General features: G+C 33.5%; 1 protein-coding gene across 2 annotated transcripts in view; it reads left to right on the top strand.

Moving 5' to 3' along the window:
* The window catches only part of LOC150106226 (gamma-tubulin complex component 6-like), a 909,633-nt gene that overhangs the window by 285,441 nt on the left and 599,348 nt on the right, over nucleotides 1-24,844 (top strand). The gene's annotated exons all lie outside the window — the stretch shown is intronic.

Here is a 24,844-nt window from a genome sequence, read left to right as displayed (position 1 = left end):
TTTCTTTGCAGAGCCAACTGTGATCGGGATGACATACATGGACATGTTGGAGAACTGGCTGATGCCACAGCTTAATGAATACAGTGATGATTACATTTGTCAACAAGATGGCTGTCCAGCTCATTACAACACTGAACTGTGAGGGTACCTCAACAAAAACTTGCCACAACACTGGATAGGATGCACACATCAAGATGATGACATGTTGATATGGTGGCTACCCTAGTCACTGGATTTAACCACATGCGACTTTTTCTTGTGGAGATTAATGAAGGACATTGTGCCCCCACTCCCTGCTAATCTCATGGAATTTTGCAACTGTATTGCCGCAGCTGTTACACTGATCAACCGTGACATGCTCCCACACAGTTGGGATAAAATGGATTATCAGCTTGATGTCTTTCTCATCAGGAAAGGTGGACACATTGAGCATTTGTGAGGCATGTAAAAAAAAAAAAAAAAATGGACACTTTACTTTTATTTCAGTGTAAAAAATTATAGTATCTGTTGTGTAATTTATTAGTGGTGAATGTTTAAAAATGTTGCATGGACTTCTGAATAACCGTGTCTGTGTGTATTTACACACACACACACACACACACACACACACACACACACACACACACACACACACACAGTGGTGCCTCATACTTCGAATGTTCCAGAGTTCAAACACTTACGAATGCAAGAAATTTGATTTGCAGTTCGAACTATAGTCCAGGAACTCGGAGTCATATAGCATTAGACAGTTTCGGCATGCCATTGGGCATGCTTTTCCCCTACTAATTTCCCTCACTCACTTCCCCATGCCTGCTCAGTGTGTGTCTGTCTCAGTCCGCTGTGCGTTGTCCCTTACTTTACACAGCATAGTCAATGCACGATACATTTCTGTAGAGAATTTTTGATTGATTTTGGCTTTTTTTTTATTGCCCATGGCATCCAAGAATATAAAAAAAACAAAACCTAAAAGAAAAGTTGTAGTATCGACAATTGAGATGAAAAAAGAAATTATCATGAAACACGAAAGCGATACATGTTTGACGGATCTGGCGACGATGTTTAAAATGTCAAAGTCAACGATAAGTAGCATTCTTAAGAATAAGGAAGCAATAAAAGCAGCAAATGTAGCTAAGGGTGTGACAACATTGACCTCCTGGAGATCACATGTTATTGAAGAGATGGAAAAACTCCTTTTAGTGTGGATAAACAAGAAGCGATTACGTGGTGACATTATTACTGAGAGAATTATTTGTGAGAAAGCCAAACATCTGCATAGTGAACTTAAGAAACGCACACCTGAGACCAGTACTGAAAATGGGAAGTTTAAAGGAAGTGGAGGCTAGTTTGATAAATTCAAAAAACGAACTGGGATCCATAGTGTTGTCATGCACTGAGAGGCTGCGAGTGCCGATGTAGAAGAAGCAGACAAATTTGTAACAACCTTTAAGGAGTACGTGGATAGTGAGGGATTTGTATCTCAACAGGATTTTAATTGCGATGAAACAGGTCTTTTTTGAAAAAAAATGCCCAAAAGGACCTATATCACAAAAGAAGAAAATAAGGCACCGGGATATAAACCTAAGAAGGATAGAATGTACTTTTCTGCTTTATGGTAATGCTAGTGGAGACTGTAAGATAAAGCCTTTGCTCGTTTACCATTCTGAAAATCCACGTGTTTTTAAAAAGAACAATGTCATAAAGAGCAAATTCGGTGTTATGTGGAGGGCCAACACAAAAACGTGGGTTACCAGAGAGTTTTTCACTGAGTGGATTTATCAAGAATTTGCTCCCACTGTAAAAGCTTAACTTACTGAAAAAAATCTACCTTTAAAAGATCTTCTAGTGATGGACAGTGCTCCTGCTCACCCCACAAATTTAGAGGAGGATTTAGTTGGTGAATTCAGTTTCAACAAGATAAAGTTTTTGACACCCAATACCACTTCTATCGTACAACCCACGGACCAGCAAGTGATTTTAAACTTCAAAGAACTGTATATTAAGGCTATGTTTCAAAAGTGCTTTGAAATAACCAATGCCACAGAACTGACTCTTAAAGAATTTTGGAAAGAGCATTACAACATTCCTCATTGCTTAAGGATCGTCGATAAGGCATGGAAAGAAGTTTCTATTAAAACAATGATTTCTGCTTGGAAAAAACTCTGGCCAGATTGTATTTCAGCCAGTGAAGTAGTAAGCTGTGAAGAAGAGGCTGTTGTGAATGAAATTGTGTCTTTGGGTAAAGCTATGGGATTAGAGGTGAGTGATGAGGATGCAGAAGGAGTTAATAGATGATCATAAAACTGAACTCAGCACAGAAGAACTTCAACATCTTCATGATCAACAACAAAAAGAAGTGGAAAAAGAAATTTTTATGGAAGAGAAGGATGCCAAAGGATGCATATCCAATGCCGACCTTCAAGAATTGTTCTCTGTTTGGGTTAGAACACAAGCTATTGTGGAAAAATGGCACCCTAATAAGACAGTAGTGACCAGGAATATCAACTTATTTGATGATAACGTGATGGGTTATTTTAAAAATATCAAAGAAAATCGTCAGTGCCAAACAACATTAGATAGATTCTTCTCTGCAGAAAAAAGAGAACATGAATCAGCATTCCCAACTCCAGCTAAGGAGTACAAAGAAGACGCTTAACAATGGGAGCATTATTTTCGTCTTTGTGATTTTTATATTAAAAAAATATTCTTCACTGTTATTTTTATGGGGTTGTAATAATTAAAATTAATAAAATAAATATACGATTATTTTGTTTCATTTTTTCTAAGTTATTAACATTAAAAAACCTAAAATAGATTAAAAAAAAATTATTGAAATTTTTTGGATATGGGAAGGGATTATTTCGCTTTCCATTATTTCTTATGTAAAATCTTGATTCAGACTTCAAACGATTCATAGTTCGAATGGATTTCTGGAACGAATTAAATACGAATTAAGAGGCACCACACCACTCTCTATATATCTTAGTCTGGAACCATGGACTCTTCACTTCTGCTTTTTCATGAGTACCTGAATTATCAACACCCTAACATAAAAGTCACCTATGAATTAGAATCTATTGGTTCATTCCCCTTTCTGGACCTTCTACTAACTAAGGAATCAGGTAAATTAAAAGTTTGTTTAGAAAGCCTACACATACTAACATAAATCTACATGCCTCATCACATCATTATAGACCTCAAAATTTGGGCATCATTTCCAAAGAACCTCAATATTTAAGAAACACTTTCTTTCAAAATGGCTATAGTGAGCACACCATCTCCAGACCTCAACCGACATGAGACCAGAGAAATTTATAATGAAGAAGAAAACAGAGGATTTATCATGCTTCCATATATCATCTCTGTATCCATAAATCTAGCAAAAATACTTAAGAAATATAAAATCAAAGTAGTATTTATCTCCTTTATCAAGATGAGATCACTACCAAGATCTACAAAACCTCGATATAGCTCACTTCACTATCCAGTTGTTTATTGGCTATGGTGCGATTGCCAGTCATTGATTTTTCTGTCTGTGTTTCCATAGTAAATGACCAGACAGAAAAGTCAGTCAAACATCGCATTGAAGAACACATTCAACCTATTGAATACAATACAAATGAAGCCTGTGCTTTGTCATCACATGTGCTCTCTTCAGCTGACCCACAAGACGCTTCTCGAATGAGACATCAAGTTTTATGGGATAAATCAGAACTATTACACCATTGCTATAATATAACAGAAAGAAAAAATATGGGAATATTTGGAAATAGCATTAGCTCCTAAACATTTATATATTAACCAAAGTATTAACTTGTCTGAATAATACATCCAAGCCTTCATTAGTCAAGAACGTTCACGTGTATGCATAAACACACAGAATGTTCGGAACAATTAGTAATAATTTTTTTAAAAATAAGATCAGTCTCTTTTATATAGCTGCATAACAGTTGTTACCTTTGTTAGTCCTAACTGTTTTGTCTACTAGTTTATTTAAACCTGAAGAAATCCTGTGCAATTGGAATGAAACATTGTGTTACTAAGTAAATAAATATTATCAACTTATTCCGGTGTTCTGCCTTATAAACTTTATTCAAATATATATGTTACTGCTAAAGTGCAGAAATCAGTTATTCTGCAGATTATCTAGGTATTGTGCAGATTAACTACGGTGATCCGTTAATGTGCGGAAAATTGTTTCATTTCTCAAATTACCTAGGTAATCTGCAAATTACCTAGGTAATCTGCACATTACCTACTAGGCACTCGTTAAAGTGAAAATAAGATCTTTGCTGGAACAACAGCAACGTTTCTGTATGTTTAAATTAAGATAATGTTATTTATTTATTTTTTGATATCTAAAGAATCAAGTTAATACAATCAAACAATCAAAAAATTAGTTGATAGAATCAATCATCAATCAATTAATATAATACAAGGAATCAAACGGTTTAAAATATTATTACAATTAAGGAAAAAAACATATGATAAAATTATGTTTACTTATTAAAAAACCAAACTAAAAGTGGAGGGAGAGGGGGGGGAAGGAGTAGGGAAAGGAAATGAGAGAAACAAACTTTTGAACTTTAACGATATGGAAGCCGTTAATGTGCCCATTACCTAGGTAAAATGCGGAAAACTCTTGATTCCGCACGTTAACGGAGCAAATCAGTTAATCTGCAGATTAGCTAGGTAATGTACACATTAACGGTTTTCGCACTTTAGCGGTAACATATATATTCAACTCCATTAAAACCTTGACCATCTTAGAATCACTGTTGAAACATAGAAACTTTGAAAAAAAAAAGAAAAATATTTTATTATTTTTTCTTTTTCTTTCAAAGTTTCTATGTATGTTTCTTCTCTTACATGTTTTAACAGTGATTCTAAGATGGTCAAGGTTTTGATGGAGTTGAATGTTGCTTCAATGTCTGCAAAAGCGAAACAGAGAAGTTTATTATATTTACGATAAAGAACTAAGAGGCTATTTTTCCAGCAGCATAAATTAAGTTAAGGGGGAGGAGGATAAATCTCTCATTATTTTAAAGCCGGATACGAAACTCGGAGATCGAAATCTAAGAGTTTCATTTCATGCCGAAGAACTATCGGCGAGTTCAAACGTAAGTCAACACCTGCTGTGTTGTACCACCCAGGTGTTGACTTACGCTTGGACTCACCGATAGATCTTCTGCATGAAACGCTTAGATTTTGATAGATTTCGATCTCATAGTTTCGTATCCGGCTTTAAAATAATGAGGGATTTATTATCCCCTTAACTTAGTTTATTATATTTGTTTTTCATTTCTATAAATATACTTCTTCTTCTTCCTAACATGGAATTTAGGCCAAGTGGCCTGTTCTGGTCTCATGCTATCTCTTTCTTGGTCTTCCGATTCTTCTTTTTCCACTTATTTTGTATCTGTATAATATTTTTGGTAGTCTGCTGTTGTCCATTCAATTTAAATATTCTAGCCATTTTTGTTTATACTGTCTTATGTAGTAATTAATTGGTTTTATTTTCAGGGATTGTAAGATTTCTTCATTTGTTTTGTGGTCCCACTTGGTATATCTAGCTGTTTTTCTGAGGAACTTCATTTCTACTGTTTGAATTCGTTTTTCATCTTTCCTTTTCGTGGTCCATGTTTCGCTTCTGTATAGTAGAATAATAAATTTAGTTTAATCCTTTATCCAAGTGTGAGCAAACAAAGTTTGCGCCTGAAAGTATCTTCAGGACTGGGTTAAGGTGGTACACACCATTGTAGTGTGTACCACCTTAACCCAGTCCTGAAGATACTTTCAGGCGCAAACTTTGTTTGCTCACACTTGGATAAAGGATTAAACTAAATTTATTATACTCTAACCAAGTGGAAAATAAACTTTCAACATCTGTATAGTAGAGTTGGTTTTGACAAGACATTATATAGTCTGATTCTAGTGTGTTTTTGTACTAGGGATGGCTTAAATATATTATTTATTATGCCATTTACTTTGACAAAGTTTGATATTTTAGTGTCTGTCTTTTTCTTCTTTATATGATAGATCACATCCCAGGTATCTGAAAGTGTTTACTTGTTCTAGTATTTTATTATCTATCACTATTTTGCTTCTTATTGGATTTTCTCCTTTGAATGCCATTATTTTTGTTTTTTCTTTGGATATTGTCATATTATATTGCTTTGAGATATCATTTAATGATTTTAATGATCTTTGTAAGTCATCTTCTGATGTAGCTAATACTATTTGATCATCAGTAGTGTATCTATCTTCATTTGCAGGGTCATTTGTATACCAAATGGGTTATGCTGTTTCCAGATTGTTAATATTTCATTTATATATATATATTGAAAAGCAGAGGTGAGAGGGTACATCCTTGTCGTACTCCTCTCGATATATCTTTCCAATCTGAGATGTGTTCTAATTTAACTGCTATTTTACTTCCTGTATATATTTCTTGAATAGATTGTAAAAGTTGGTTTGGTATGTTTAAATTGGTTAATATTTTAAACAATTTTTGTCTACTAATTTTGTCAAAGGCTTTTTCATAACCAATAAAGGCCACGTGTGTTTCTTTTTGAAATTCTCTTCTCTTTTCTATTAATAATTTTAAAGTAAAAATTGGATCTATGCAGGATCGGCCTTTTCGGAAACCATTTTGTTCTTCTAGTAATTTGTCTTCTACAATGCTGCTTAGTTTCTCTTTTAATATTCCTGCATATATTTTATGTCCTGTATTCAGCAGGCTAATTCCCCTATAATTATTGCAATTGTCTTTATTTCCTTTTTTATAGATTGGGATAACCAGTGCTTTTTTCCAAGAGTTAGGGGTTTTTCTGGACATCCAAACCATATTAAAAAATTTCAGAAGTCTTTCATTAAATTTTTCACCTGCATTTTTGTATAGTTCTATATTTATATTGTCTTCTCTTGGTGTTTTCCTATTTTTCATCATCTTTATTATATTTTTCAGTTTTCTAACATTGTGATATTTTGGAAATAGGCCACCCATTTTTCTAAATCTATTGTTTGTATATTTATCTTTTCTTTTATGTCTTTATTCATGTATTTTATTACTTTATAGGTTTTGGGTTGTGGCTTAAATAAATCCTCTTTTAGTTCTGTTACGAAATTGTTCCATCTTTTTCTATGTTTTTTTCCTTACTTCTCGTTTTGCAATTGCACTTTCCTTTATACTCTATTTCTGCTTCTATTGTTTTGGAATTTAGCCATTTCTGGTAACTGTCCTTTTTGGTTTTTATTATATTTTCTATTTATTTGTTCCAGTCTCATAGTCCTCTTTTTCTAATCCATTTGTGCTTTATTCCTAAGGTTTCTGTTACTGCTTTTGTGAGAATTTATTTCAGATTTTCCCATTCATGTGTGGTTTCTGTTTTTAAGTTTGTGCATTTTTGATATTGTTGTCTAACTTGAGGATCCTGTAATAAAGAAATTTTGTAGCTTGGCTGGTAAGAATTTTCAATTCTATGTGTTTTTAGCCACTTTGGTTTAAAACGAATTTTTGCTGATACCATATAATGATCAGAGTTTAATTCAAAGCCTCGATATGCTCTTACGTCTAAAATTAACTCTGCTAATTTAAAATTTGTGATAACGTAGTCAATTACTGATTTGTATCCTCTGGCTGACCAAGTATGTTTATGTATTTCCTTGTGTTTAAACATTGAATTCATTATTCTCATATTATTATAAATTACAAAATCGCGCAATCTGCAACCATTTTGATTACATGTATCTTCGCTAAATTTACCTATGTTTGTTTTGTATTTTTTGTTTCCTATTCTGTCATTTAAATCTCCTGCTAGCAGTAAATAGTCAGTTTTGTTTGTTTTATCTATGGCATTCTGTAATTCTTTATAAAATATATATGGCATTCTGTAATTCTTTATAAAATATATTACTGTTTTCTTCTTTTCCCTCTTCTAGTGCATATGCACCAATTATTGCTATGTGGCCTCTTAATGTCTTGAGTCTAATTTCTATTAGTCTTTCATTCAAATAGTTGTAATATACAATATTGTTCTTTAGGGATTTATGTACCATAATCATTATACCTGCTTTTGCTCTTTCTTCTTTTTTTACCCCACTGTAGATTTGTATATGGTTGTTTGTTTCTTTTGTACCTTTTTATTTTTTCTTTGTTTCTGTTACTATACATATATAAATATACTTAAGAGTGCAAATATGATCGATGTACTGTAATTACATATTAACCCAGCCAGCCTTATTGCTTTCGAGTTGTAATAGTGTATTATTCTGTTATTAATTACTGTTGTAAATGTTTTGTGCACTGTTAGTGATATGCTAAGTGCCCTATATTATTATTAAAATTTTATTTTTATATCTCTGATTATTTTATTATCCTTTTCTTTTAGAGGAACAATTTCTTTTTTCCCTATTCCCAAAGCTCTTATAACTTTTATATTTTTTATTTTAATGTGTCATTTGTTTCTTTCTTTTTTTTTTCTTTCCTGATTGGTTTAATTCTGAGTATTTTATTGAATTTCTTTATTTCTCTTTGGATTTCTTTATTTCTCCATGTTTTCTTAATAAATCTGAAATTTCTTTTGAAAGTTTATTTCTTGCACTCGAAACCATTCATATTTCATTGAGAGCTGTCAGTTATAGTATTTTTTTCATTTTTGATTAATCTCATTTAGGTCTTCTTTCCCCACTTTACTCTGATTTTATTTGTAGAATCTCTTTTAATGCAACTTAATGTCTACTCTTTCTAAGATTATTGCACTGAAATTTCTGTTTGATTACTTTGCATTGTTCCATTTTTTATTAATTTATTTATTGGTAATTAAATTTGAATGCCTATTTGAAAAGAGATAATACAATAATTATCACAAATAATGAAGAAGGTAATTTAACATTTTTATTTTTGATTAATATTTGGCTGTTTTTTTTAGTACAAGATGCGACATAATTAGGAAATGACAACAAACTTGAAAAATGTGCAAATATTTCAAAATGGAGTGGAGAGTGATATTTTCACTGGAAAAACAAATACCAGTATCAAAATTTAGTTCAAGTGCATAGTTTTACTAACATTCAAAGTTAAAATTTACTTTTTTTTTTGCTGTTTAGTATTTTGAGTCCCACAAGGCTCAGTTTTACAGTTTGGCATCCTAACAAAACACCTGACAACGCTCTTCAATTTGCCAACACACTTGACCTCCTCCTAACAAGCTCTCCTTCCATGTATCAGTTCTCCTCTTTGTAACTCATTGCCACAAAATAATCTTCACCCACCAGTTCACAGCCTCATGTTCCTTTGGCACTATAAGGGTGCCAAATGGGATGATCTCCATTACTTCTATTCCTCCTTCCCCTGGTCCAACTACTGCTTCAGTTCTTCTGATGATCACCTGCTCAGACTGAATAACAGAAATCATCCTCACAGGAATAAAGGCTTTCACCCCTTATTCCGCTCCAAATTCTCAGCCCATTCCAAGCCTTGGTTTTCAAACTCGCCTACTTCCCAAATGGCAGTCGCTCCTTCTGGTCCCTTGCCAAGGAAGTTGGGTGCAACTTCTGCAGGCTTAGGTTTCCACCACTTTCACATCCGGATGGTACTGTAGTTACCTCACCTAAAGACAAAACCAACTGATTGGCATCGTGCTTCTCTTCCAATTCCAGCATTGATTAGCTGGGCAAAGTTCCTCCACTCTACTAAGAATGCCTCCCTTCATATGTCGCCCACAGTCTTCCACTAAAAAGAAATATGAAAAAATCCTTAATAACCTGAACACAAACAAGACATCTTGCCCTGATCCTATCCCATTCTGTTGTGTTAAAACTTCTGCCCCAGAACTAACATATATCCTGTATCGCCTCTTCAATCTATCTTGTTCAACTAGCATCTACTATACAACATGGAAACAGGTCCATATCCAGTTCATCCCAAAGAAAGGTGATAAAGTCAATCAATCAACTACCATAAAAGAAACCTTTTGCAAGATTTTGGAAAAAATTGTTAATTCTCATGTTTTATGGTTTCTGGAAAGAAAAAATCTTTTTCAGAACACAATTTGGCTTCTGAAAATATCATTCTACTACTATGATCTAGTCTGGCTGGAGGCATCCAGTAGAGATGCTTTCTTGAAAATTTTTTTTCATTAGGTTATACTATAAATTAAAGATGCCAAGAATTCTTGGTTTAATCCTTTATTCAAGTGTAAGCAAACACAGTTTGTGCATAAAATCACTTCACAACTGGGCTACTTGTATATGGAAGCTAATGACGTCACATCATTTACCTTAGTATCCCATAATGCAAAGCACATATCCTTACAGACAGGTATAATGCTATACATTATAGAAAGGGCCACTACCCAGACCAGTTTCGACTTTTATTGAGGTATCCCCACAAATTAAAGATGCAAGAAATTATATTCTTGGTTTTTTCCTTTATCCAAGTGTAAGCAAACACAGTTTGTGTATGAAGTTACTTCGCAGCTGGGCTACTTGTATATAGAGGCTAATGACTTCACATCAGTTGCTTTAGTAGTCCAGTCATGAAGTGACTTCATGTACAAACTGTGTTTGCTTATACTTGGATAAAGGATGAAACAAAGAATATAATTTCTTGGCATCTTTAATTTATAGAGATGCTTTCCTAAATGTAAGCATCTAATTGTGATTTTCTTTGATACGGATAAAGTGATATGACACTGCTTGGATATTTATAATGTGAAAGACCTACAAATTTTGGTCTAAAGGGAATCTCCCTCTTTTTACCAATAACTTATTTTCTAACTGAATCTTTCATGCCAGAGTGAGAATCACTCTCTCCTGACTGCGTACCCAAAATGAGAGAGTCCCACAAAGCTCAGTTTTAGCAATTTTTGTTTGCAATCTAGTTCATTTCAATAACAGAATAATTACCTCCAACAGTAAGTACTGCCCTCTATGTGCAGATGACATCACCATCTTCACCCTCATATTATGTGAAGGTCAAAAGGCAGTTGCAGCAAGTCATTGATAATCCATAAGATCAAAACTTGATTATGGTTCCCAAGTCTATACTTCTGGCAAAGAGACAGCATCTGCAGTGGCTAGACCCTATTTACCATCAAGCCATCAGAATTACAGCTGGACCATTTCTAACATTACCTATCCCTATTCTGTACATCAACGTAAATGAGCCGTCTTTGTTTCGTCGACATCAACAGCTGTCTCTTTTATATGTAACGAAAATGAAATTGTTGACACCACATTCCACAAGGCAACTATTTTTTTGTCAACAATGGTAACTTTTACTCACAAACTATTTGGCTTGTGAGTAGAAGCTCTCCTACAAGCTTTAGAGCAGGGGTAAGCAATCACATGGCCATTGGCCACGTGGACAACACAGAATAGTGTTTTTGGAAAAAGCTAAAAGTAATTGATTGTTTCATTTTATTTGTATTATAAACTTATAGTTTTGTATATATATATATATACAAATACAGTGATCGAAGTAAATAATAAGCCATTGTGTAACTTTTCTGTAACAAAGTTTTTAGTGATATAAACTATACAATTTTAAGCAACATTTCAACAATTTTCACAATGAATTTGGTGTCAAATTTAAAGTTGATAGTCAAAATTGGTTTAATGAAATTAGCAGCCTCAAAGCACAACTTCATGAACAAATGAGAGCATTGAAAAGATTTTTATCATCAGTGGAACTAGTAACTTTAGCTAGCTATAAAGTAGTTTGGATTTTAATTCAATAAAAAAGAAAAAAAGAAAAGAAACCATTTTCCAATGCTGAACTAGTAAAAGAAATAATGAATGTAGTCATTGAAACTCTGTTGGAGAATTATGATTCAAAAATAAAAGATAATATATTTTTCAGAAGGTAAATAATTTACAATTAAGTTTAAGAACAATTGTCTGCAGAGTTAGCGAAAGACATAGAAAATCAATTGCTTGAACAACTAAAAGACTGTTTGTATTTTTCTTTAGCAGTAGATGAGTCAGATGTTAGTGACACTGTGCAGCTGACATTTTCACTTCTATATGTGACTTCATCTCTTCAAGTTAGGGAAGAAATGCTTGGTGTTTATGGATTGCAAGATCAGACTTGTGGAAAAGACATGTTTGAAAACTTTCTTGAAATGTTAAAAAAATTTAACCTGGATTTAAAAAAAAAAAGAAAGAAATGGTTTCTGTCATAACATGGTGCTCCTACCTGATTAAAGTGAAATTAGGATTTGTTTTTCATTTGAAGCAGCATTTAACTAAAAACATTGTAAAGTCCACACTGCCATCTTTCCATTGCATTTTTGCATCAGGAAAATATGTGCTCAGATGTCTAAAAGTGATGAGTTGAAAAATGTGATGGACACTGTTGTAAAAATTGTGAATTATGTTAGAAGTAGAAGCTCTCTCATTCATCAGCAGGTTTTTGAGTATTGGAAGAAAAAAGTGGTGACTGCACTTTTGAAATGTGATATGCACTTTCTGTGCAACATGATTGCTCATTTGAATAATTTGAATAAGTTTTGATGATAAATGAGAAATTGCAGTCTATTCGTGAATTTTAATTAAAGCTAAACCTCCATATGGAACAATTCCAAAAGAATGATGTGACACATTTTGCAAAGTTATAATTTTCTAGAAAATAATAAGAACTATGATTTCTCTGATGCTAAAGATTATCTCTATGTAAATGGGATCAAAAATCTGTCTCAAACATTTGAATCTCATTTCTCTGAATTTGAAATTGATATTTGATTTTTTTACATGGTCCATTTCAGTTTGACTTAGCAAATTCCAATAAGGAAATTACAAGTGTTTTGTCTTTGCATAAGCATGTATTTGAAGATGAGATGCTTACCCTGCAAAGTGTAGAACACATAAAAGGTAAACAAAAATGTTCTATCAAAAAGATGTGGCTCACTATTCTGACAAATCAGCCTTCCAGTTTTAAAGATAGCAATTTCAGAATTAATTTCTGTGTTTATCTGCAGTAACATTTTCCTTGCTAAATTTCCTAAAGCTTAGATACAGATTTCATTGAGCATAGATATTAAGCCAAATTCCATAAAACTTGTAGATAAAAAACCACATCAATTTTCACATTGAAAGTAAGTAGAAATGCAATTATTTTGATTAAACTAACGTTTTTTTTCCCTTTTTCCTTTTTTTTTTTTTTTTTTGCATAATGTGGCCAACAATGCTTTTACTTGGCACAGTTGTGGCCATTATGAAAAATAAGTTGCACACTCCTACTCTAGAGATTGCAGAAGACAACATAGTCCTTACTTCACTAAACATACTCCCACCATGGCACTCGTATGTACTAGCACATAACTTTTTTTAACATCTTGTTGAAAATTTCCAGCCCTCTTTAAGCAGCTCTTTAAACCTCATTGAATTGAATACTCTGATTTTGTGCCTTTTGAACATGGTTGGTTCAAAATTGGAGCACCTAATGGGATCTTCTGCCATTTTTCCAAACAACATTATATCTGCACAAATCACACTGAAGTGTATCAACTTGACAGTTGAGCTGTATGTGATAGAGCTTGCACTAAAATACATAAAATTGCATTGCTACCAAAGTTGCCTAATATATTCAGTCTCACGAAGTTCTCTTCAGGCAGTAAAAAAGTCTAGATCTACAAAAACATCCAGTGCTCTCTTGAATCCAACACTTCCTCTTTCAGTTATGGAGGCTACACTTACACGTATGGTTCTGTTGGATTGCAAGCCATGTTGATATCAAGGGAACTGAGGCTGTGGCTTGGTCAGTTCATTTCTCATACATCCACCATCTGCCTGTACTATACACGGATTACTAGTAGATTATCGGACACAGACTTCTGTCCCAATGGCAGACATCTTGGAATAAAGACACTAACAGTAAGCTCTACCAAATTAAGCCTGAAATTAAATTATAACAGTCTCTTTAAATATAAAGAGCCAATAGGCTTCATTTTGGCGATATAAACATTATTTAAATTAAGGGGATATTAAATCCCACATTGTTTTAAAACCGAATACAAAACTCAAAGATTGGAATCATTTCAGCCTTTATTGAGGCTTCATCAGTGAGTAGCTAGACCAAATTAATCTTGTTTTAAAACAATGTGGGATTTAATATCCCCTTAATTTAAATAAATTATAACAGTCTAGCCTGTGCTTTGTTCAAACAGAGGAAATTGTACTTGCTTAGTTCCACATAATCATACTCAGCTCACACAGTCCTTTCTGTTGATAGAGTGATAATGTGTCTGTTTACAAGTTTTGTAGTGCTGCATTCATTATTCATCATCTTTTAATTGACTGTCCTCATTTCACCAATGAGTGTAGTTATTATTTTAGCCATATTCATAATCTGTCTTAGTACTATACACTCAGATAGATTGTATCAGGCTCACCAGATGTTTCGTTTGCTTTTAAATTTTTATAGACAAATCAAAATATTTGGCCATTTATAGATCATTTATGCTTTATGAACTTTTCCACTTTTTATGCTTTTTCATTTCTTTTTATACTTGATTTTTATCTATTTTTTATGTAATTGCTTTTATGCATGTTTCTTTTAGAAATACATTTATATCTATATTATTTATGCCATATTTACTATTTTTTAACTTGTATCCTGCTACAATAATTTACTGATGCAGTATCACCACAACTGTCCTTGGACCATCTGAATCCAAAAATAAAAAAAATAAATAAATAAAAATAAACAGTAATGGATGCACAATTGCTGACAAAAAAAAATGTATATATATCAGCAGTATCTTCTTACCCCCCCCCCCCCTCAAGTTCCTTGCCAAAAAATAAAAGCAGAAAAGCTATTGACAAGAAGAAGCTGTTTTATGTAAATGTCATTAACTGCTGTTAGACCACGTACCATCATCCATTATGAGATGGTAAAACATCTGTTACCATCTGCTATGGATCAACTAGTGCACATTTTTTTCAACAGAAGTTTTTGTGAGAACAGGTTTCTGGATACCTGGGAAAAGGCTATTATTCCATGCCCAAGTCAGGGAATGATTCGAATTCCTTAGTAAACTACTGTCCATTTCTCTGACCAGTTGCATTTGCAATATCCTGGAAAAAATGGTTAACTATCATCTATTATGGCTTTTGGAGAGAAACCTTTTTTTTTTTTTTTTTTCTGGAACACAATCTGCCTTTCACAAATATCATTCCATAACTGATCATCTTGTCTGGCTGGAAGCATCCATTAGGGATGCCTTTCTAAAATGATGCACTTAGTATTGTTTTTTTTTTTTTTTTTTTTTTAATATGGAAAAAGCTTATGACACTGCTTGGAGATATGGAATATTGAAAGACCTACACAGTTTTGCTCTAAGAAGGAATCTCCCTCTTTTTATCAAGAACTTTTTATTCAACTGAATCTTACAAGTCCAAGCAGGAACTTCTCTGTCCTTACCATACACCTAAGAAGAGGTAGTCTAAAAGAGTTCAGTTTTAAGTATCACACTTTTTCAGCCAAGGTTCGCTCGATAACTGAACAGTTTTGTGCATCTGTAAGTGATCTCTATGTGAATGAATTTACATCATTCGTCATGTAAGGGTTATATAAAGACAGCAGCAGTAGTAAGCCATTGGCTATCTTTCAAAATGGGCGCTTGCAAATGGGTTCAGATCTTCCCAGCAGAAGACAGTTTGTGTGCATTTTTATGCAAACATGGTCTTCAGCCCGGTACAGAATTCAGACTCGGACAAACTTTGATCCCAGTTGCACCAGAAGCCAAGTTCTTGGGCTATTTTTGACAAGAAACCACTTTCATCCCTCATGTACGTCATTTGCAAGACAAGTGCTGAAAAGCAATGAACATCTTTTATGTCCTATCTAGCACCTCTTGGGATGCTGACTGTTATTCTTTACTTTGATTGTACAAGGCACTGATTAGATCAAAACTTGATGTTGGGTCATAAGTTTATGATTCTGCTAGAGAAACTACCCTGCAATGGCTAGACATTATTCATCATCAAACAATAAGAATAACAACTGGAGAATTTCAATTAGTTAGTATTTCGGGCATCTTGATTATTTCTTGTGTTATTCTTGGATTATATCTGTTTAGTAAGGTGGTTGATATACAGTGGTTGATTATATCCATAATCAACCACTCTCCTATAAATCAACCTAGACAAGAAGTAGCCCACAGGACTCCTATACCATATATTAAAGGCATCTCTGAACATGTGTCAAAAATTATGAAAAAATATCAACTCATTGCTACCTGTAAACCCATCAACCGAATACACAACTTGCTACCTTATCCAAAAGACAAACTCTCACCAATGATGCTACCTGGAGAATATGAAATACCATGTCTGTGTAACTCGTCTTCTTCTTTTAACCCTTTTTATAGCTACTTCTGGCTATAGGTGTCTTCCAATTCTCTCCATCTGTTTCTATACTAGAAACATTGTCAGCAGCTTGTTGGTGCTAAAGAGGTGCAATTGTTTTTCTTATATCATCTGACCATCTTCTTTCAGGTCTTCCAGCTGATCTTTCACCTTCATATGGCCCACTCCAGTAAAACTTTTATCCATCTATTGTTCTTCAGTCTTGCAATGTGGCCCCCCCCCCTCAATTTCCATTTCTTTCAAAGTATGTTTTCTCCAATATCTAAAAATTTTGTTTTAGCTCTTATTTCTTCATTTTTGATTTTATCTCTGAGTCTTATGGTTAGCGGACATCTTTCCATTCTTCTTTCTGTTTTTTGCATTTTATCTATTGTTTCCTTTTTTGAGCCAGGTTTCTGCTCTGTATGTCATAACAGGCAGTACACATTGGCTGACCAGTCTTGCTCTGTTCTCAGGTTTTATTTTGCTGTTTAAAAATCTCTTCAGTTTTCCAAAAGCTGCCCATCCTATCCCTGTTCTTCCTTCCACTTCTTGCATGACTCCTTGTTTCTTCATTGTTAACAATTTTCCTAAGAATACTTAATAATCTACTATTTCAATTTATTTATTGTTTATCTTAACATTGCATCTTTCATTGTATCCTTTTCGGTTTGTCATTATTTTGGTTTTCTCAGAATTAATGTCTAATCCAATTTCTAGTGATTTAGTTGTTAGATCTTCTATCATTTCTTTTAAATATTTCTTATACTTTGCAATAATAAGAATATCATCAGCAAATCTTAGATTATTTAATTTAATTCCATGAATACTGACTCCTTTATTGGACCATTCTAAATTACATCATATGTTCCATTGTCATATCAAGCAATACTTAGTCTTTATTTGAGTTCTAAGTCAGCAATTAGAATTGAAGGAAGTACAGGAAGATGGTTTTATGTTAAATCTGGTGTCAGACAAAGATGAACATTATCCCCTCTATTATTTTTATCTATATGGATCACATTATGAAGAAAAGTGGTATTAAACGTGATATCAAAATTGGAGATGTTAATCTCAGCTCTTTACTCTATGCAGATGATGTTATACTTCTAAATAAATCTACAATTCTGCAAGATTCCCTGACTAAATTGAATAACTCTTGTAATAGATTTGGTATGAAGGTCAGCAATAACAAGACAAAGAAAATAGGCAGAAGCATTAAAAATATGAACTGCATTGTGAATGGAGAACCTATAGAACAAATAAAACATTTCAGCTACTTAGGCACAATTTTTAGTGAAGATGGTAAATTAAATATGGAATAAGAGAGAAATTAGTCAAAACACTAAATTAGCTGTATACAAAACAGTGTTCAAACCAATTTGAACTTATCGATCTGAGAGATGGGTTAGAAATAAAACACTACACCAAAGACTAGAGACCACAGATATGACAGTCCTGAGAAAGATTAGAGGGGTGAACAGATGGCATATGTGGCAATATCATATTAAAAACGAAGATATTAGGAAAGAACTTAATATTGTTAGCATCCAGAAATGTGTTAGCAGAGCTAATCTCAGATGGTATGGTCACTTAAACAGAATGGGAGAGGAAAGATTAGCAGAACAAGTATTCTTTGCCAGGTTGGCAGGAAAACGACCCAGAGGAAGACCAAGATATAGGTGGATTGATACAGTAAAATGTTCCTTAGAAGACAGAAATATAAGATCTGACAATGTTGGAGTCTTGACAGGTAACAGATTTATTTGGAGGAAAATTGTAGATGGGAAGTTAGTAATGGCGTTAGTTTTTCATGCAGTACTATCAATCCTGTACACCCCTTGAGGGTACATATTAGGAATTTGATGATGTTCCAGTGTTAATGTTAATGTGAAGAGTTTAGGAGAAATGACATCTCCTTGCCTTATTCCTTGATTTATGTGAAATTTTTCGCTTATTTCATATCTCATCTCTTATTTCATCTCTCTCAGAGAGCTTCTATTATTGAAGATGTTTTTATGCAATCAAAAGCTTTTTTTTTTAAAATCTATGAAGGCCATGTGAAGAGGAAGGTTGTGTTCATTGCATTTTTCAGTAAGCAGGCTTATTGATTGAATATTATCTATTGTACTGAAGTTCTTTCTGTTGGAAGTTTATTTTGCACTTGGTTAGACAATAATAAATTTAGTTTAATCCTTTATCCAAGTGTAGGCAAACGAAGTTTTCACCTGAATATCTTCAGGACTGAGGCAAGGTGGTACATCTGTTGGCAACTCGTAGCAAAGGTAGACCAAGCTCTCATCTCTCCTTGTCTTAGTATCTCCCATAATGCAAAGCACATCTCCTTGCAGACATGTATATAATGCTATGCAATAAAGGATTAAACTAAATTTATTGTATTCTAACCAAGTGCAAAATAAACCTCCAATACCTTTCTCTAAATCCAGAGTAATTTAATAATAAGGTGGTACACCCTCTGGCAACTCTTATAGGTAAATTTGACCTCTCCATTGTTTCTGCCTTGGTATCACCACTTCTGGGTCTGCCTACCACTGAAAAGACCTCAATAAAGTTCGAAACCGGTCTGGGTAGTGGCCCTTCCCTTAATGCATAGCATTATACATGTCTGCAAGGAGATGTGCTTTGCATTATGGGAGATACTAAGACAAGGAGAGATGAGACATTTGCTCTGAGTTGCCAACAGATGTAACACTTTGCCTCAGTCCTGAAGATATTTTCAGGCGCAAGCTTTGTTTGCCTACACTTGAATAAAGGATTAAACTAAATTTATTGAAGTTCTTTCTGAAATCAGCCTGTTCAGAGGATTGTATTGAATCTAGTCTTGTTTCTAATCTATTGTTATAATTCTAGTGAAAAGCTTACAAATGTGGGATCACAAATTAACTTGCAATTTGTCTTACTATGGGCAAACAGGAAGATCTATAAATAAACATATCTCTGAACATCAAGACCACATCTGTCTTATGAAACTTCACAAATCTGTCTTTGCACAACATGAAATTGAAAATGCTAATGACAGGATCCAGTGGCAAAACACTAAGCTGTTGCATTGATCCATATATAAACATGAACGTTCATATTAAAAATTGCTGAAGCCTTGCTTCATAGACCTAATCTTAATCAGAGCGATTGTCTCATTATTCCAAAAGTTTGTTGGAAATTGTCATTCCTCAATAGTATTAAATACATTTATCTGTTATATTTTTATTTAATTTAATTAGGTTTAAGTTCAGCCCATTAGTTTTAATTCATAAGCATGCAACTGTATACATTGAGGGATTCCAATTTAAACATGTGTGCTACTGTTCTTTAATTCAATTCCTATTGTTGTTCGATAATTGTACTGATGATGTCTGATACATAAGATGAAATATTTACATAACAAAATAGTTATTTACTATGGCTTATATGTTATTCTGTAATTATGAATACTCCATAAGTTTCGCAATATTAGAATGGGACAGCTAACTCCTTTAAGTAAGGGTGTTTGGAGAAGTATTTGATGTGCTGATCTGCTGGAAAGTTGCTATCTCTTACTAATGTGCCAATAGAAAATCAGTTAGGTTAATTTGAATAATGGTTTGGCTTATTTAATCCAATTCATGGGATCAAAGTAAGGCTTTGGGAACTTTATTCTGTTCCAAGTGAAACATCTGAGATTATTGTGAATGCTATTTTACATTCATTTAAAGCAACTTCACCATTGAAGATAAAATTATTTGTTTTTGCATTGATAATATGAATACAAATTCTGGTGGAGTGCAGTGTCACTGTAAAAACAGAGGTCTTACTAAATTAAGAAACTTATTGAACAGAAATGTACTTGGAAGTGGTTGTGGCATTATGCACTTTCTATCTTTGTTGCCTGCTTCTGTTTGTAATACAGGTAATCCTTGTATAATGTGGTACTTTTACAACGTGGTTTCGATATAACACGGTTTATAAATTGTAGTAACCCTTGTTCAACGTGGTACTTATACAACGCGATTTCGATTATAACACAGTCTACAAATTGTAGTAACCCTTTATCTTTTCATATATTTTTCACCACGCAACTTAAAATCAAATTTTATGTTTGTGAAATTTGCTTCTGCCCATATAGTGCATGTGGTTATAACTTCTTATTCTTCTGCTTTGGTGCATCTATCCGAAGATTGGTTAGTTATAGCAGCACATCATAACATTATGTCTTGTGACCTCCTTTTTATTTCTTCATAACTCTTTGCACCGGTTAGCATCATTATGTTATTTATATATGAAATTCTTGGTCTGCCTCATGGCCTCTTTCCTTTTACAGTTCCTTCCATTATTTCTGTAGTCAGTCCCCCATACCTCAGATGGTATCTATCCAATTAGGCTGCTTCTTCTGTTATTGATGTGGTTTTAGTGGCTGCTCTTCATGAACGATATTCAGAACTTCATTACTTTTTCTTTCTGTCCAACTAATTTTCATCATTTTTCTCCAGGAAAAGTTCAAATGCCTCTAACTTTTTGCTGTCTTGTTTTCTTTGTGTCCAGGTCTCACAACCATATAATGCAATGCTCCATATGGGGGGGGGGGGACAAACCAACTTTAATACCCGTATCTCTAACGCCCTCTTTCACCCAAAACTTCCTTTTTTTTTTTTTTTTTTTTTTTTTGTGCCCGACTCCTACTTCATTCCTATCTTTCCTGGAATCTTCCGTATGGTTTCCCAGAACAAACATTGTGCGCTTGCTGTTCGCACGTAAGCAAATTGCCGTCGGCTACACAATTTATCCGAGGTTGTCATTAATGGATTTTGATCCTTCGTTATTATGCTCTAACATATATCTTTATAGAGAAACTTCTTACATTATAATCTTTTTACAAAAAAATGACATCTTTCACCTTTAATTAATATTACAAAGTTTGTGTTAGTACAATTCTTTAAACAAAAGTTTTTTTTTCCTTGTTAAATTCTGAATGAGATATTTCTTAGTAAAAATATTTTCATTCAAAATTCAACAATGTATTCAATATAATATTGATGTTCATTAATTATTTTTTTCACATAACGGCCTTTCTGCCCAAAATATGTCAGATTCCATATTTGTAATATATTTGAAGAACGCCAGCTAATGATAGAGGTGACAGTTTGTCTTTTGTAGATGGCAACAGATGACAAATTTTGTTGATAGGAAATATGTTGGAATAAGGTGAGACTTCTTCAAAATTTCTACCAATCGGTTCAGAGATATCAGAAATATAAGGGATTGAAACTGTTGAAGAATCCTGAGGTATTGGAACATAGGAGTCAATTATCTGCTGGATTTCATTAGGGTTATAACCATTAAATTCCATTAAAGTTTTGATAGTGAGAAGTTCTTGTTGTAAGCTTCAGGGAGAGGAGCACACATTATGTGCTCTATTAACTAAAAACTTGATAACATCAATTTTTTGAGAAGTGTGATGAGCAGACTTTTGATGAATGTATTATCTGCCAGTAAAGGTAGGTTTTAGATAAACACTGGTTGATAAATTACCAGAGGTTGTGCGCATAAGAAGGATGTCCAAGATTGGTAAACTACCAGGCTGGTAGTTTATTACAAAATCGGACAAAGGTAATGCCATGGTCGTCCTTGACATATCAACTTACATCCATCATGTGAATCAAACTAGTCTCCGATAACAGCACCTATCAGCTTGTAAACTATAATCCAACTAACAGAATAAAGAAAAAAACTGAGAAATTACTTAACTCTGTCACTTCTTGGCTATCAGACACTATTAAAAAACTTATATCCCATTATGCTTGTTCTTCCAGAATATATGGTGTTCCTAAAGTACACAAACAAAATGTTCCGCTTCGGCCGATAGTTGAAGGAATAGACAGCCTTAATTATTACCTAGCCAAGAAATTAGTGTCAACACTCATGGAGTTGGTAGGTCATTCGTCCTCCTATATAAAGAACACCCAACACTAAACAAAATTAAAAACATAACATTAGGCAAAGATGATTTATTAGTCAGTTTTGACGTTTCCGCCCTTTTCACAAATGTCCCAATCAGTGACACAATTCTTCTCCTACAGAACAAATTTCCACCCGACATTATGGCCCTCTTTGTCCATGTACTACGTTCTGGTTACTTCGTGTGGCAAAATAAATTTTACCCACAAAAAGAAGGTACGGCCATGGGCTCACCTTTACTCGAAAACCTGCAGTGTGGCTTAGATATGTTGACGATGTTTTCGTTATCTGGCCACACGGTCGACAAGCTTTAAACACGTTCCTTAGCCACTCAAACAAACAACACGAACACATACAATTTACTATTAAAATTAAAAATCAGAACTTGCTCCCATTCCCGGATACACTGGTCACACGTCTTCCCTCCAGCAGTGTATCCTTCACGGTTTACCACAAACTGACACATACTGACCAATACATACATGCTAACTCATATCACCACCCTTTGCAAAAATTTGGAGTCACTAACATCCTTAAAAACAGATCTATAACAATTTGCACTAATGAACAAGCTTTTAAACAAGAATTAAAAATTATTAGCATTACATTTAGAAATAATGGCTATAACAAAAATACTATTAAGTTCTTCATAAAACTTCATCAAAAAAGAATATAGATTGCAGTAAAACCATAGCTATCCCATGCATTAAAGGGTTATCAGAAAAAATTAATAGAATTCTACACCATTTAATCTTAATGCCACTTTTAAACCACCTATAAAATTAAAAAACATATTGAACTCCTCTAAGGATCCTCTCTTTCCATTGGCACATCCGGGAGTTTATTGCATCTACTGCACCTGTAACTTGCCTTATATTGGTGAAACTGGATGTACAATCCCTATTACATAAAAAAAAAAAAAAAAGGTACATTAAGTATAACAATTTTGGTGAAGCAGGCCTCTCAGATCACGCTATCACAACACCCTACACCAACTTGATTTAATATATTTTTTACCAAAATCTACACCAAATATTTAATATATATATATATATGTTTAAGATACCAAGCAATTTTATAAGCTAGGTTTTAATCCTTTTTCCCAAGTAAGCAAACAGACAAGTAAGTCAAGTATGCGCCTACTACCTAGTACCTACCTACTATGCGTCAATACCTAGACCGGTTTCAACCTTTATTGAGGTCTCGTCAGTGGGAGCCAGACCTAAAAATGCCAAGGTTGAAGTACCTTGGCATTAGGGGAAAATACTAAGGAAAGTGATCGGAGCTAACTCCACCTTTACCAAGAGTGGCCTCAGAATTTCACTATGTGCAGACACATACTTGACTTACTTGGGAAAAAAGGATTAAAACCTAGCTTATAAAATTGCTTGGTATCTTAAACATAGTATATACCCAAGGTAAAAAAACTTTCTACATATATATATATAAACATGTTGCTTTCCAGCTAAATTTAATTTTGTAACCTAATAGATAATAATAATAATAATAGGACTCTAGCTTTGATGTAGTGAAGTTTTTTTTCACCAGAGGTCAGGCCAATGGTTGTAACGTTTGGTCAGTAACTTTAGCAAACCTTGTAGATTGTAGTGCAGCTTGTTTCTTTATATATATGTGTATACTCCAGATAATGACTTTGATATGAAGGTCGAAACTTCGCATGTTCGTTTTGGTTTATATTAAACTAAAGTTTTGCTCTAACATCATAATTTTTCATAATGTATTCATAATGTACCAGACTGGTAGTTTACCATTCTTGGACATCCTGATCTGCACTTTCATTTTTTCTCAGCATCGTTTCATGTTCAGACATGAGTATATGTCCATACCATCATATTTGTCCTACATAACAAATATCACAAGAGCAATGAATTTTGTATACTTCTGTTTTTCATGGAAGGATGTGGATGAGGATTCTAATCTCTCCAGATGAGATAGTCTGGAGATACTCACACCGGAACATGTAAAATATGTTGAAAAATAAAGAAAGCACAAATCGTGATTAGCTTTCTATACAACAAACATATGCCGCCAAATAGTTCGTCAAGAAACAGACATTCCTCATATTGATGATAACTCTTTTATAAGAAAATCTAAAGAAGCCTCAACAAAGTTGGTGTACACATGTTATGCCACAGAATGTGACAGCAACAACTATTTGCTGTCATATTAGTTAATACAATTGTTTTTTCTGGCCACTTTGTTTATATGTACTAGTTTTGAAGTTCTGACATCTGCTTTGTGTAATTAATTTTATTCATAAATTAATTACACATAAATATTCATGTTCAAAAATAAGTTTATCTGGGGATATCCTATTATTTCTTTTAAGTTTATAAGTTAAATGTTTATAAGTGTGAAATCATAGTATTTTGACTCACTGGAGAAATTATATATTTCGCTTTATGCTCTTTGCTAATCCATATATAATAATTTCCTGCTGTGCACTGAATTTATCAGTGAAATTTATGAAAAGTTGTAAATTGAATAAAAATATTTGCTGATTCTTTGCTAGTTAGCTGTATCA

The sequence above is a fragment of the Typopeltis vanoorti genome, chromosome 5 (genome assembly GCF_054136105.1).
Source record: "Typopeltis vanoorti isolate ZY-2024b chromosome 5, IOZ_Tvanoo_1.0, whole genome shotgun sequence".
NCBI lineage: Eukaryota > Metazoa > Arthropoda > Arachnida > Uropygi > Thelyphonidae > Typopeltis > Typopeltis vanoorti.
This window is presented reverse-complemented; position numbering and strand designations above follow the sequence as displayed.